This window comes from Panthera leo, chromosome E2 (assembly GCF_018350215.1).
Source record: "Panthera leo isolate Ple1 chromosome E2, P.leo_Ple1_pat1.1, whole genome shotgun sequence".
Classification (NCBI taxonomy): domain Eukaryota; kingdom Metazoa; phylum Chordata; class Mammalia; order Carnivora; family Felidae; genus Panthera; species Panthera leo.
Window position 1 is genome coordinate 35,568,182 of NC_056693.1, and position 13,465 is coordinate 35,581,646.

General features: G+C 37.6%; 1 long non-coding RNA gene and 1 pseudogene across 1 annotated transcript in view; one reads left to right on the forward strand and one right to left on the reverse strand.

The window, feature by feature from the left end:
* LOC122208466 overlaps positions 1 to 13,465 on the forward strand; it is a 215,472-nt gene that overhangs the window by 47,665 nt on the left and 154,342 nt on the right. The gene's annotated exons all lie outside the window — the stretch shown is intronic.
* Positions 6,649 to 7,436, reverse strand: LOC122208464 (annotated as a pseudogene).

Below are 13,465 nucleotides of genomic sequence, written 5' to 3' on the forward strand. Positions count from 1 at the left end.
TTTAAGTTGGATTATTTGTTTTTGGGGTTTTGTGTTGTATCAGTTCTTTATGTATTTTTGATACTAATCCTTTATAGGAGATGTCATTTGCAAATCTCTTCTCCCATTCTTTAGGTTGTCTTTTAGTTTTATTGATTGTTTTCTTTGCTGTGTAGAAGCTTTTTATTTTGATATAGTCCCAATTGTTTATTTTTCCCCTCATCTCAGGAGACATATCTAGAAAAAAGTTGACACTTCTGATGTTGGCAGAATTACTTCCTGTGCCCTCTTCTAGGATTTTTGTAGTGTCAGGTGTTAAATATAGGTCCTTAATCCATTTTGAATTTATCTTTGGTGTGGTGTAAGCCAGTACACCTGTATGACCTGAATTTTTTTTATGGCTTGGAATATGCGCTCTCTCTCTCTCTCTCTCTCTCTCTCTCTCTCTTTTTGGTAAATATTCCATGTGAACCTGAAAAGACTGTATTCTCTGCTTTTGTTGGGAGGCATGTTCTATAAATGCCAATTAAATCAAGTTTGTTTGTGGTTTTCAAGTCTTCTGTGTCTCTCCTGATATTCTGTCTACTTTTTCTATCAGTTATATTTGACTGTAGTTGGGGATTTGTCTACTTTTACTTGAAGCTCTCTGTCTCTCTCTGCTTCATGTACTGTGAAGCTCCACTTTGGATGTATAAATGTCATTTGTAAATCTGCTTGGAAGGTAATAGACACAGGTTTTGCATGTATTTTAGTTAAAAAAAAAATGGAGTACATCTTAATCTGTGTGGATAACTTCATAAGCCCCGTAAGGTACTTCTTTTTGTTTTAAAGGAAAATATGTAAATGTGATCATTCCTCTTGCTACACTTGTTTTTTTGACTAATGTCAAACATAGGTTCTGTTACTGGTACTCTGTTTCTATGACTTTCTGTGTGTTCACTCTTTCAGTTCAATGCTGAATCATAACATGGTATTTTCAAAGATATTTTACATGGCAATTAAACTCTACACATGTAATTTCAACAGTATGCAAATTCCAGTGAAGAGATGACGATATGAGCAGCTCTGACCAAGTTTAAACATGTGTAAGCAATGTCTATTATATCTTAATTGCTGTCTAAATGACATTAAGTATAACACACACCTTGATACTTAAATGTGAAAAACGTCTCTTAAAGTCTAAGAAATACTATATATGTTAGATAGGAATATAGGATTCTATACAGTGCTCGATAAAATACCCAAGATTACTGTCCTTGTTGAGCTTACATTTTAATGTATAGAGGCCAAAATGAAACAAGTACAAAATAAGCCAGGTAATTCTCACCCATGGTATGTACTGTAAAGAAAGTTAATGGAGTAGATGGAAGGTGCCTTTAATTGGGCCATCAGCAAAGGCCTGTCTGAGGATGTCATGGGTGAGATGAATGTCATCAACTCCTGAATAATGAGAAAAAACCATTGGGAGGTGACTTGGCAGAAGAGCATTTGGGTGAGAGAGAGCAAGTGGAAAGCCTTTTCTTTAGCAATGAGTTTGATACTAGAGAAACATACAGAAAACCAATGTGGCTGCTGTTTAGAGGGTAAGGGTAATCATGGAACCAGGTGAAAGTAGAGAGGTGGTTGGTAGGGGCTATTTTTACTTCAATGTCTCCAAAGTTAAGCCAGAAGATTAAATGTTCTTTTAGTACAATGTATTAAACACTTTGCAGCTCATGGATCTGTTTCATTTCAACCCTGACTGGGGACTAAAAGCAGAAGGAAATAAGTTGAGCCTCCCAGGGTGCTTAGCATCTGTACTACATGCAATTTAGCACTTGGATATATGTTTCCATGTGTTACTTGCAAATTGTATCATCTGTTTAAGCCTTTTCACTGGAGTGGAAAGGGCCATATTATATTGGTTCGATTAATATTATATGGCTTCTCAAAAGGATGGTTATGGTTGGGGGAAGCAGGGGGTAGAAAAGGGTTGATGCAAAATCAGCACGTTTCTGGCAATTATATTAACCTGTTGGCACTTAGGAGTATAATTGGAACATCTTTCTGGAGTGCAATCTGGAAATATGTATAAACAAATCTAAGAATTTTTCTTTTACGTTTTTATATAAGAAAGTATATGAAAGAAGTGATCAGGACAAAGATACTTTAACAAGGATGAACTTTTTTTTTGTAATAGCAAAAAAAAATGCAAACAAATTAATGTTCACAGAGTTACCATGAAATATTACGTAGTATTAAAGTTGTGACACATATTTTTTATTTCTTGATATGAAAAAATCACCTAAAGTATTTTAAGAGAAATATGAACAGAGGTAAGGTATAATCCTGGTCCTGGAAAATAACAAATATGTGTATGTATGAACAGAGAAAAAATTCTGGCCATATACAAAATTGGAAATAGTGGTTATTTCTTTATGGTAGGGTTATTGGTAGGTTTCCCTTTATCTTTATGCATTTTATAATGTCTGAATATTTATAATGAACATACATTATGTATTTAAAATAATTGGGGAAAAAAAACCCCTTTCTATTTTGATAAAAACATAAGGGTAAGTAAGCTGTGAAAGGAGCTGATTTAGAGTAAAAGGATTTATGAAGTACAGCTAAGAACACACTTGGGGTTAGTCCAGGAGAAAGTGGCTTCTGGCTTTGTGTCTGACATGTAGTAGATAACAAATGGTAAGTGGTTGTTAAGGGCTGGGTTTGTCCCCCCCCAAATTCATATACTGAAGTTCCAACCTCTAGTACCTCAGAATGTACCTGTATTTGAAGATAAGATCTTAAAGGTATGATCAAGTTAAAGTGAGGTCATTTTGATGGGCCCCCAATTCGATGTGACTGGTCTCCTTATAAGAAGAGACACCAGGGATGCACACATACACAGAAAATACCACGAGAAGGTACAGAGAGAAGACAGCTGTTTACAAGCCAAGGAGAGAATCTTCAGGAGAAACCAAATCTGCTGATACCTTGATATTGGACTTCTAACCCCAGAACAGTAAGAAAATACATTTTTGTTGTTTAAGCCGCCCAGTCTGAGGTGTTTTGTTATAGCAGCCCTAACAAGCTAATACAGCATTTACAAAAAATGGTGGCTGCTTATATTGGTAAGAGTTATCAAATCCCAGCTCCGACACTAAGCAGCTTTACATGAATTATCTTATTTATTCATCACTAAATCTTATGCATTAGATGCTACCATTCATGCTCACTTTGCAAATAAGGTAACTGAGGCTTAGGGATCTTAAATAATTCATCACACAGCTAGTAAAGTGGCAGAGCTAGGTTTGAATGTAAGTTGTGTAATGTTCTAACCCTTGGCCTCAAGCACTGTACTAAAATTAGTACAACTGCATAGCAATGTGCAAGGTTAGGGTCCAAAGATGTTTACGTGGCAAAACCAATGATTTGGTTCATTATTCCAACTATTGGCAATACAACACATTATAACTGTTTTCATACAATGTATTCAACTTTTATGTCCTTTTTTGTTGAATTAAAAACCCCACCTCCTCTTTATAATAAATTAAAGAGGTTTCATGGTACTTTTTTTGATTTTGAATCACTGGGGATATAAGCCCACACAGCTCAGGGAGAATAATTAAGTACTCGAACTGGGACCAGGTCTCTTGGAAACTAACAGAGACCAAGAACAAAAAGGAATTTATTATTTGGAATTTGAAGCCCTTAAATAGCCAGTGCCCCCTGCCAGTTTGCTTGGCCCTTTACATGTAGATACTCTTTCATGTACTCTTCAAATCAATCCTTTGAAGAAGGTCCTACTATCAGTGAAGACACTTAGGTTCTGAGAGATTAAGCAACTTCTTTAAACTTACTGGTCTGGGAAGTGCTCCCACGTCTTCCTGCTCCTGTGACATGCTTGAACAGGAGAGCCATGCTTGTTAGGGGAATTAGCCCTTTCTCTGTAGCCATTAATTTATATTTATTTCATGTTCATTCTATAGAAGACGTTTGACTGTATAGAAGAAAATCTGGGCCGTAACACCAGGGAACTTTGCACTTCAGATAATTGAGACTTCATTCCCCAAAATAATTCACTGCAGGCTAACCAGGAAAGAAATGGGGGAAAATCACACTTGTAATCTCAGGGCTTCCTAAATACTACTACTATTTAATCATTTAGTGAATGCTCACTATGTGCCCTACACCATGAAATATGTGATCTTACTTCTCAGGGGTGTTGTGAGCTAAGCACTGCTGCTGTGTTCAATTTCTATGTTAGAAAACTAATGCCTAGGGAGACTGGGGATATGTGCAAATGGAGTGTGGGAAGTATGACGTTTTAGCCCATACTTTACAAGCACTTGGTATTGCCCTAGGACCTAACCAGGAAGAACTGCAATTTTGATTCCTGAGGCCCCCTGCCTGCTATTAGATTAAGCCAATCATTTGCTTTCTCCTTTATAAATTGGGAGGTAATGGAAACTCCAGTGCACAACACACATCCACCTCCCCATCAAGTATGAGGTACTTATTTCTCCAAAGGCTAGTGCTGGTTGGCTGCTAACAATAGTGTAGAGCTGAATCACTCTCTGAGAACTTCTTTACCCAGGTGGGTGGTCTTCATCCAATGACTAGTTGACCTAGGGTACAAGAACAGGATAACACTGTGGAGCCCTGCAGAACTACCCCCCCCCCCCCCCCGCCCCAGGTTTAACTGAAGCTTCTTTGTGGCTTATCTTTTTCTGCCCAGCCTTGCTTCTTTGATCTCTTACAAGTGTTTTTCCTGAGAGTGCTTCCCCAAACACCTCCTGTACTCCTATCTCTACCTCAAAGTTTAGTTCCTAGGGAAACTGATCTGAGTCAGATGCCAGATAAAATTGTTTGTTCGTTCATTCAGTCATTCATTCATTCATCCATTCGCTCATTCTCCAGATGGTATCAAACACCTGATATTTGCTAGGCACTGTTCAAAGTCTTAAGAATATATTGGAATTCTTGGGATTTCTGAAAGCAAGATATCTGTGGAGCTCCTTACTGCTTTTACTTAAAAAAAAAGTACTTTAGGCTGGGAGAAAGGCTTAGCACTTTTATAATTATTAAATGTTCTTTAATTGTTGCTTTTTGACTGAATTATAAAAATTATCCCAGTCAATATAAACCCTGATTTGGATTCCAGCATCTGCCACTCCTAATTATTAAAACAGCTTCTTCCTAGGTCTTCCTAAGTAAAATCTCTTTGCTTTACCTTGTCCCTACTTTTGTTTTCTTGAAAAGCAAATCTGATCATTTCAAGCATCTGATACAGTGCAACTTTCTTGGTATATAGCAACCAGGCCTTACAAACTGGCTCCATGCAGTATTTTCAGCCTAACCTCCCATCCCTACTCCCATACCTTCTTTCCATCGGTCTCATAGATATCCCTTTTCCTTCTCATTACAGAAATAGTTGCTGTGGTTATATTATTTCATGTTCTTGAGACTTTGTACATTATTCCCTCTTCCTGACAGGCCATTCCATCTCCCCCATTCTCTGCAACCCCTATCAACATTTCCATTTATTAACCTTCTGGCTTAAATGTAACCCCTTAAATTTTCATGGTTAATTATCTTCCCTCCCCCACATAATATCAACCAAGTACAGTAGGATAATTCCTCCTATGACATTTTGTGTATTATTCTTTGTACACTTGACCCATTTGCATTGCAATTACTTATTTGTGTCCTTTAAGAATTGTTACATCCTTGGAAGCAATGACTATATCTTGTTTATCTTTATATCTCCAGAATTTTAGTGTGTGTACAGCAAAAACTGGAAGTATTGCACTTGAATACATCTCTCGTTTTCCTGTTTGACTATTGGAGATACAGACTTAGTATTCCATTCCGATGGATTTCTTTTATACAATGAAAGCAATATTTTCATATTAGTTTATATTGGTTCCTCCAGGGTAAATTTCAACCGAGGAGAAATGGATACATGGTGGTGGTAGTGCCTTTTCTTTTATTTCAATGATCTCTTTCTTTGTTTTTGCTGCTATTTACCATTGTCTTTTTGCACTGACTTAGTTCATAATGCAAATCTCTTCAGTCAATAGATACACTTGGAATAGTTAGCTCGTAGTGTGCTGTTTGAATAACTTTTCATCATTCAGCCTTCTGCATAACAAGTACTGTAGAAGGAGTGTGGGGGCTTGTGTTGGGAGAGGAGATCAACTATAATGGACAGCAAGAAAAGGAAAAACTGGGAATCTTTTCCAGCTTGGAAGAGTCCAATCATCTTTACCAAAAGTAATAGCAGTTTGACTTTTAAGATTTTTTTTTTTGTTTGTTTGAAGCACTATATATATGCAGTAGGTACGTAGGAATAGAAATTGCATTAGCTCTTACTCTCCACTCCCGCTCTCCTTTTCCCTCATGGTTGGACAACTTGTAATTAAACCCACCAGGATTCTCCAGCCTCCCTACTTTGCATTCATCCCTTCCTATTCTCCTCTACACATGAACCTAAAATACTCCTGTTCATCCTCAATTGTCAACTTCCTATTAGTCTTTCCTGACTCTCCCCAGAGCAGAGTCATTTATTTTTTCTTCTGTAATGTCATGTTAGTTTGTTTGCATCCATACTATTATTCTGGCAATGGAATTTTTTTTGAAAGAGAATTTTGTATTACTTTTATGTACAGAAAATTGGATGGTGTACACTTAGCCCAGTCGCGTGACCAGTTCTTTAGCCTTTGTCTTTTCCCACTTGGTGATACAAGACACTGGCTTCGGACCCAGGACGTTGCCTCCCCAGTGACTGTGGATCTCACCTTATCTGTCATTGTAATTGGTCCTGATGGCTTCCATCTGCTTAGCCAGACCTCCTTTGTCTTCCAGATTAATCTGTGTGACGGCAACAGTGGTGCAGGTCTTCGTGTGAACCAGATGCCCCAGCCTGGCCTTCCCCTTGGTAATGCAGTAGGGAACCCCACAGGGCAGGCAGCAAGACAGCCCCTCAATGGGATCCACATCATGTGCAATCACTACCAGCTGAGCCTTCTTGTTTTCTACCAAGATGGTGACAATAATAAACCCAGCTCAAAGGACAGGTGGCCTCTTAACGGGGACATCCTCTTTGCTGGCAGCTTTCTTCTCAGCCCAGGCCAACAGTCTCTGCTTCTTCTCTTGCTTTGTCTCTGGTCTGTGTTTGTGGGCCAGAGTAAGCAGTTGAGTATCTGTTTGGTGGTCCATGGCCTGGGTGAACTGGTTAATCGCAGGAGGCATGTTTAGGCATTTATAGAGAAGAGCCCTTTGCCACTGCAGCCAGATGTAGTGGGTGATGTGATAAAATGGGTGAAGTCCCTTTTGGGCTGAATGTCTTGTCTGATGCCAGCATTCTTGGGTCTTTTCTCAAACAGGGGATTGGCCACCTTCTTGGCTTCCTGCTTCTTCATAACAGCAAGGGCTGGGGCCACCTTTTTCCCCATAGCCATTTTTCCTTTCGGCATCTCAGATGGGTGGAGAAGAGAGAAGGAAAAGAGAATTTTCCTGGCAGTAACATTTAATTATTTGTTTGCATGGATTCAAAAGAGAATACAAGTCTTATACCCCAATGCATTCTCAGAAGCTGCATCTTGAATGGGACAGGGCAGTCGTTAGAAAATATGTATTGTATAAATGACTCAGAAGAAATACTTATTGAGGGTGTTTTTACTATATTATCTAACAGAACTCTTCCAAGGTTTTCACCCATTTCAATAATGATTTGTTCTTGCTCCAGAGTATGATGAAAGATTAATACATAGCAAAGACAGATTAGAATTAGAAATACCACCAACCTCTTTTTTGTTTGTTTCTCTTTCTCTTAACATGAAGAGTTTTTGTGATTTAAACCAGAAGACTATTCCTGGGTCTAAGTGACTGTTATTAGATGTAGCATAAGCCTTTAGTATGTTGACTATTTAGGAAGCTAGAGCTAGCATGTGATTACAGATGTCAGTAATGGAAACCTGATAGTATCTTCTTATTCTTATTAATGTTATTTCTTCATGGAAATAAAGGGTCCAAATGTGCAAAGCAGACAGTATGTTCAGATTGGCTCAGGTAGGAGATATATATATATATATATATATATATATATACACACACACACACACCAATAAATATATACACATCCAATAAATATTGGATGATGTAGGCTATTAGCCGCCTGCAAACAGAAGTTCTGTACTTACCGATTGTACTAATTATAATCCAGTTTGTATACTAGCTTCTTCAGAGGAAAACCATTTTTGTTTAATCTCTTCCACAGAGTTTAAAAACAAATAGAACATCTTGAACATTTAAAAGAGTGCCTTTTAAGGACAGGGTTTGGTACTTGAAACCTGAATCCCCTAGAACTAACCAGAGTATAAGGCACTGAAGCTAGGGAAAATGTATTTCTGATGTATGGTCCTACTTGAGGCAAGCTGAACTCAAGAGGTGTTTAGGGAATTGTAAACCAAAATGTTCCATCTTTAGCACTCAGTCAGGGTTAATGGAAGGAGAGTGTCATAGTCTTGGCTACAGGGTCTGGTCCCTGAGGTCTGTTCTGGGTTATAATGTCATCCACTCTGATCTCCTATGAGGGTTGCAATTGACAGGGCAATAAGAATCAATCTGGAGGGAAGAAACAAGCTGTAGACTAAGAAACAGAAGGCTCCAACAAGCTGATTTGGCTCAAAGGAGGGATATTCAATCTTGAAAATATCACTATCATGACATGTATAACTGCGGCTTTTTGGTGGTAATTTATTTACAATTTTGTTTCTCTAATAATAGTGAATTCCTGGAGGATCTGCCTTATATCTTCAGTGGCAAGAATCCTGTTTGGAAAACAAACACACACACACACACACACACACACACACACACACACACACACGTGTGCATGCACCCCCCCCCCCCACCAGCCCCTCACACCCTCACAACAGAGATATACACTTACAGATATGTAGGAAAATAATTTGTATCTTTGGAATCCTACATTGATTTGACAGATGATTAGTTACTTCAGAAAGAAAGCAAGGAGGGAAGAAGGAAAGAAACTGTTCTTAATCTTGAGTGTCTCATTAATCTTGACTTTTCCTTGGGAAAAGTCTGTTCCTGTATCTCACATTCTTCATCTGCAAAAAGGTTAGGTAAGGCTTGATATGTTTTCTAAACATTTTCCAGAATTAATATTTTATGGTTATTTTGAAATGTTTGTTGTTATCAGAAGATAGAGTTTTACAGAATGGACTTGTTGGTGGAGCACTTGGTGCAGGGAGATGTTGAAGAAGTAAACCTTACCATTATCCACTGCCATTTCCAGGCTTACTTACCAGCCTTCATTAAACAGGAGGGGTCCTGCCTGCTCATGTCACTGGGCCGTCAAGTAGAATGTGACAGAGGACAATTAAGAGAAAGTCCCCTCTTCAGTTTATGGGAAGATTCTCAAGCAATGTCCAGACAAGGTACCTGCTTCTTCACCATTGCTGGCATTTTTTTAGGGGATGAGGAATTATTTCATAGAGGTGCTTCAGAATCACAGAAAAATCTGGCCCTATCACTAATAGTCATGCAACACTGGGCAAGTCACTTAACATTTCTAAATCAAATGTGGAAAGTAATTATAAACTTTAAGGAACTCTAACAAAAGTTGAAAGTGTCGATGATTATTACTATGGATGTTAGTTATTATTATAATTACTTCGTCTCGTAAGTGGGGATGCTCAGTCCATTATCATTATTTTCTGGGCAGGAGGTCATAAAGGTTTTTACTAATGCATTATCAATACTTTTTTTAAATCTTGTGATGAATTCAACCTCATGCAGGGAGAGAGGATGCTAAAGTAGATGATAGCAGAGGAATTTGGGAGTTATATAGATCTGAAATAAATACCAACTCTGTCTTTTAGTGTATATTAAATTTTAGCAAGTCAATAAACATCTCTGAACTCGGTTTTCTTTGTGTAAAACTGTCTATATTTCACTATCAGGATAGTTTGGAAGATTGACTAAGATAACACATAGCCAACTTGTAGTAGTGTTGACAACAAAGCAGACATTCATCTATGCAGCCGAAATTTGTCAAATACCTATTATTTCCTGATAATAAAATACTAAACAAAAATAGTGTCTGTTCTCACAAATATTAGTTTAGTTAGTTCCTTTAAATTTACATGTTTCCTGATAACAGAGGACACATACAGAGGGTATACAGAGAACAGATAACAGAGGAAATGTGTATTAGGATGGTGAATATTGCCAGGGGTGGTATGGCTTTGTCAGTCAAGAACAGTGGTCTCTTGCTGTAGGATGTCAGTGGGGCAAAGAAGAATCTGATGACAAAAGGGGCCTAATTCAATCTTTGCATAGTGGTCCCAATAATATTATTTGAAAAATAGTAAAAATCAGTTATTTGAATATAATCTCTTACAAAATTCAGTTATTTAAAGGTATTGAGTGTTCCCTAAATATCTTTGTAGTTCTTTCATGCCTGCACAATGCCTTAAGTGCAGAGGACCCAGTACTTGTCAAACACCTTTAGTGGATATTTTTTCATTTAATTTTTTCAACAGACTTATTTATAAGTAGCATTTGTAAGCAAATGCTTACAAATTTTTCATGTGAAAAATTAAGCAAGTTGTTCAGGATCAAATAAGTAGCTCATGTGGAATTGAACTCAGGTCTCATTGGCTTAAAAATGTTATCCTACTGATGGGGCACCTGGGTGGCTCAGTCAGTTTAGAGTCTGATTTCAGCTCAGGTCATGATCTCACTGTTTGTGAATTCAAGCCCTGCATCGGGCTCTGTGCTGATGGCTCAGAGCCTGGAGCCTGGAGCCTGCTTCACATTGTGTCTCCCTCTCTCTCTCCCACTCACACTCTGTCTGTCTCTCTCTCTCTCACTCAAATAAAAATTAAAAAACATAAAAAATGTTATCCCACTGCATTTTGTCAAAATATAACAACAAAGAAAGGAAAAATAAAATGAATACATGAAGTATTAAGTTTTGTTATTTCAGTGAAAATCAGAAATTTCTTGTGCCTTTAAAAGGATAGTGTGCCCACTGTATCTTTTCAAATATTTATATAAACTGTGGTGAGCAGTTGTTTGTCAAGGAATAATGAACCCTTCACAAATCCAGAATTTTTTACCAGCTACTGACTAAAATTATCAATTGGTCACTGTTTAAGTTGTTAAATGTTTGTTTACTTGAATCTGTGTTGTGTCTGAACTATTTCCACAAGATGGCATTTTGTTATTTGCCCATATTATTTCAGTAGAAGGTCTTTGGCATTTTCCTTTGTAATACCAATATTGTGCATAAAACCTTGAAATGATGAGTAGATGTCTCTGAATGCTTTGAAAAATGATTTGTGTGGCTAATTTAGCCACATGAAGAAAGGATAAGAAAGTCTGTAAGTCATGATTGTGTAAGTGTAAGTGTGTATTCTCTCAGTTGTTCAAATAATTTTATCATGAACAGAATGACAGTGACCTTGCTTTAAGTCCTTTACGCCATCTATCACAATATGTGGTGAATAAAATGCAAAGAAGATAAACAATGTGACACAAGCCTGCTTGTTATTCAGAAAAGAAATTATAGGAAATACCCTAGGAATTCTGTCTTCATGGAGACAGGAAATTATCTGGACATATTCTTCTAGTGATAGAAACCACCAGAAGGATAGCTTCTCTAGAAATCCTTTCTCCTTGTGAATTTCTGGTATAGGTAGGCTGTAGAAATACCAGTTGGAGGTTTGGCTCTAACCATAAATTTGGACGCTTCTTGCCTAGACCAGTTACACTGCTATACTTTGGTATAGCCAAAATATATACCTCATCTCTTGCCATTCAAGTATGAGCATGCTGCCTGGAGAAAGGAGAAAATAGTTCAGACCTGAAGCCAGCATGGTGGTGGCCCTGGCTGTATACCCTTGGTGGCTTCCAATATTCCTGTGGCCTGTTTCCATTAGCTACATGGGTGAAGAAAGAGTCTTCAGTAGGTATGCTTGATCTTTTCATTCTTTTGACATTCCCAGTCTCTCAATCTGTGACATGTTATATTATCTTGGAGTTTGGCCAATCCAGACCGGCATCCTTCTTTGAAATGTAGGGAAGGGGAATGTTACCACAGGAGTCCAGAGCTTCATTTAGAAGTTTACCTGTCTCACAAGGATTCTGTTACAAGAAAATATGATAGGTAGACAAGTGCATATTAAACAGCCCACTGTGTGGCATTTGTGAAAGTGCCTTGTAAAACTCAAATGAATTATTCTAAAAAACTGTAACCTGCTACTAGCATAATTCTTTAAATTTGAACTCTATAATATGGGCCAGTCAGAATAAATCAGCCAGCTGGAATTTGGGTTAGTTTTGTCATCCAGCTACATTTTAGAGGAAAACATATTGGATATAATCTTAAAAACAAGGTATTAACACATCTTCACATTGAGAATGCAGTTGTGTTTGGTCACATACATTTATTCATCTGCAAACCCACGGGAATGAACTCTCTGGTAACATTGCCTGAATCAGGGCATCAGCTACCTCACTTCTGTCCCTCATCAAAGTTAGATCCAGGGTCGTTGCAGTGTTTCAGTCACTGGCTCCTATTTTCAAATTTTTACGTCCATTTTCCTTCCTCTGAATACCATCTCATATGCAACTATGCTGAGAATAAAGTCAATTATCAAAATCACTTTTTAATGCAATTTCCTCAATTGGTCAGAGATTTTCAGCAACAATGGAATTTTTTTTTTTGGAATTCATCCAAAAATGCTCACATACTACCCAAACTATCTTTTTCTAAATGAATTTTTTAAAAACATCCATATAAGTTCAGCAACGAAGGGTAATCTTTTCATTTCCTGATTATAATCAATTTAGGACTATTTATCCTATAAAAGAAACAAGAACAAAAAACTAACTCAAATTATAGACTAGCATGTGTTATCCATGCTGCATAGGCCATATCTTTAAATATGGTCAAGTTGTGAGAATAATTGTTTTTGACTTCATAGTCAATTTATCCATATTTGGCTAAGCATTAAATTACAAATTTACATAGTTTTTCCCGTGCTATCCAACTTTTGTTTTAAATTTGAATGAGTTGGGGGCGCCTGGGTGGCTCAGTCGGTTAAGCGTCCGACTTCAGCTCAGGTCACGATCTCGCCGTCCGCGAGTTCGAGACCCGCGTCGGGCTCTGGGCTGATGGCTCAGAGCCTGGAGCTTGCTTCTGATTCTGTGTCTCCCTCTCTCTCTCTGCCCCTCCCCCGTTCATGCTGTGTCTCTCTCTGTCTCAAAAATAAATAAACGTTAAAAAAATTTTTTTTAAATTTGCATGAGTTGTCCTAAACTTGTATCATATATTTTACTGGTAGAATTCTTCAATTTTCCTTTTTATTTACTCACATTTCACTGTTGACATAAGAAAAGATTTGACTCCATCAATTTTCTTTCTGTGACTCAAATTTGATGACTATAGGCTTTAAAGAGTAAACTCTAAGAT